The sequence below is a fragment of the Amblyomma americanum genome, chromosome 9 (genome assembly GCF_052857255.1).
Source record: "Amblyomma americanum isolate KBUSLIRL-KWMA chromosome 9, ASM5285725v1, whole genome shotgun sequence".
NCBI classification, from domain to species: domain Eukaryota; kingdom Metazoa; phylum Arthropoda; class Arachnida; order Ixodida; family Ixodidae; genus Amblyomma; species Amblyomma americanum.
The window spans coordinates 51,951,987-51,955,379 of NC_135505.1; positions in this window are offsets into that span (position 1 = coordinate 51,951,987).

Genomic DNA, 3,393 nt, shown 5'->3' on the forward strand with positions numbered 1-3,393 from the left:
CACCTCTAAGGGTCACATTTAGTTCGCGCAGAAACTGTGAAAAAAGTCCTGTCGACAAGCGATCTGCACTCTAAAGCTGCAGAGCCTTTTACATTCGGCGCAAAGATTCCTACGACGGCCGTCAAAGAAATCCTCAACAAAACTGAGGCCTAATAAAACTGCTATCAGTGTTTTCACTGCCAGCTCACTGCATGTTTGTGATTTAATCAGAGAGTTCAATACACTTTATAACATACTGTTTGGAGGAATCAAGGACACTCGCTCGCTTCAAGGAATTGCTTTCCACAAATTCCCTCACGAGAACAGGATTACACCACCCATTGCAGTGCTTGACCGCACCCACCTGCATGAACGCCTGTTAAAACATCGGCCCTCAGACACCACCGACTTCGGATCAACTTGCCTAGGCGGTGGTCAGAACGGAGTCGCAGCGGAGGGTGCTAAGAATATCTGGTTTCGTACATTTCGCCGAGGTAAAAAGCACCTGGCAAGCTTTAACGGTAGATTCTTATGCTGTGAGGTAAGTCTTGCAGTGCTGCTCGAGCAACTAGCGGGTAAAAAATCGAATGTTATAGGGCTTAGTGAAGATAGCAGGACTGGTCAGGCATACAGGGTGTTAAAGGCTGACCGCGTACTATGATATTGAGGATGAGTGGAGACAGATGGACTGAGTGTGAGATTTAACATCCATCAAGACATATCTTGCAACGTAGAGAGATCTTTATTATATCCAATGTGCAGATTTTTTGCCACATAATAATAATACGAGTTACATACTTAAAGGCTGAGCATGCCTAAGCGCCAACAAAAAGCCACAATCACCAGGTCATCGGAGGCTTCTACGGAGACGGAAAATTAGCAATGAGCAAAGTAAAAACCGAGTACTCTCCGGTGATGGGCGACATTAGTGCGAATTTGTGCATGAAACAGGCTGAGAGGTCACGATGGCGCGAGAACATGGCATAGGCTCTAAGCATAGAAGGGGTGGGCATTGCTGAGTTCGCTGAGGGAAATAGTTTGTGATCATGAGTACCTTCTCCCGCATACGAGATGACGGGAAATGGACGTTGAAGAGCCGCAAAGGAGGGACTAAAAATGAAATACACCTAACACTGTGTCTTTATATTGGAATCGTGCCGAATGTAGATGCCCTGAAAAAGGTGCGTTGCAGGGACCACATGAAGGTAAAGATTTGAGTTAGCGCAGACTTAAAAAAAACAAGACAAATGGCTAGAAAGGAGGAGCCCACCAACGAGTTAGCGGTAAGAGGGAAGATAGGTATCTCGGTATAGAGCAGATATCCCGATTTAAATGAGGCCAGAAATATTATTGTGCTAGCAATGAACGATAATCATACAGCTATCATTTTGCATATCCAGGCCTCAAGAGAAGAAAGGCGGGAATGTTATTAGCAGCCTGGATGGTTAAATTAGAAGAGTTATAGACTAATCTATGAAGTAGTCCAAGTAATGAGCAAGGTAAAGAGGGAGACAGTAGCGCACATAAAGAGGGTATGTTAAAATCAGAGTCAGCTTATTCTAATGAAAAGGAAACCTAAGGTGAATAAATTTATACAGAAGGAGGTCCCAAAGTCAGTTACTACACTCGCACATTTTATATCGTTAAATAAAACAGTAGTCATCTTCATGTCGAGATTGATGAAATAGGAAGTAATGAATAGTTTGGCAGCAACGAAAGGAGACAAAGCAGCTGTTGAGGATCAGGTAATAGCACATCTGTGGAACGACGGTGGGGAGATTCTAAAAGAGAAACTATCCAAGCTACATGCGCAGTGCCTTATGACCTAGAGTGGACCAGAAACTTGGAAGAACGCTAAATAAATTGTAATTCATAAGAAAGGAGACGTCGAGCCCTTGAAAATTTGCAGACTGATCAGCTTACTATCTATTGGCTGCCAGATATTTACTAAGATATTAGCGTAATAAATCTGCGCAACCTAAAATTTCGAAAATGATAAGGAAGGCTTTTGCAAATGCTACTCGAAAACAGCCCATATCCACCCTAACAATCAGGTAACCGAGAAATCCGCAGAATATAAACAACCCCTTTATAAGCCTTCGTAGAATAACACAAAGCACTGAACTCCGTCTACATTTCTGGAGCCATCCTGTACAGGGTACCGTTGCGCATTAAAAGTTAAGTGAGATGCCTTAGTAACCAGCGATTCGCTGATCGCATTGCCTTGCTAAGTCACTCAGAGGGTGAATTGCACAGCATGATCAATGACTTAGACAGCGTAAAAATAACTCTTCCTCTTTGATCACATATTCTTCATCATTGTCTTGATGGTGCATGCACTTCCTCTCCGGTGCTGCTTCTGTACACTCGGCGACGACTGAGGACTTAGGAAGAAAGGCATGAGCAATTACACTGTCGGTCTTTCCTGCGGGCGACCCTTTTTTCTCCCCACTGCCAGCGGATGCTTTCGGAGAGCTCTAAGTTTCCATCTTTTCTGGTTGGCGCTGCATTCGTAGTAGAGTTGAGATTTTTTTCTAGGTTATTCTATCGCTGAGTCGCGATTGTTTTGGCGGCGGCGTCTCCTCCTTATGTTAGATCCGGGTGCCTTGGCGAGTGGCGCGTTGCTGTCTGGGAGGAACTGTTTAGGCGCTGGCGGTACGTGCCTGTTGCCACCACTAGTTGCACCAGGTGCGTCCTGTTCGTCGCCAATATTAAGAACCTTCCGCAGCGTCGGCTTGTAGACCCGGGGCCTGCTCTTGTTTTGTGGTGGTGTCATGAAAGTCTCCTTTCTGCTTTTGTTCTACAGAAATCTACCAACGAACATTATAGTGGCGTATTCATGATAGGATAGCAACTGCAGTTGACCTGCAGGCGGCCTTCTCCCCTTGCGCGGTATCTAATGTTCTGCCTGGTGTGGAACAATCCTGCTCCCTTAGCACCATGGCGGCCATTGAATAAGCGCCACTGCACTGCTTGATAACTTTTCAACCGGCAACACCATGCCTTCTCTTACTTTGGTGTGAGAACCGGTAGGTGCTGGCGTGTTGCTTCTCGACGCCGTTGCAACTTTCATCCGCGCGTTTTGCGTCGGGTATAATGACGTTGGTCGCTGTGCGATCTTTCGCCCCACCAATGGTTCCATACGCAACCTGCTGTCATTGCCGGATTCAATCAATCTTCTTTGTCCTCCTGTGTTCTATCGCGCTGCATTTAACGAAAATGCCCTAAATGGTGAGGATGTGATAGAGAAAGCAGCATCCGCCCGCTAAGTTTAATCACTTCAGCAAGGCTCGCCCATGCACCTGGAAACGAGGTGCACGGTTGGTGGTGCACCTCTCCGTGTTTATACTGCTTGCTCGGAACCTCGGCCTACGTGGCGGAAAAAAACTGCACTTCGCGCAGATGCGAGGTGTC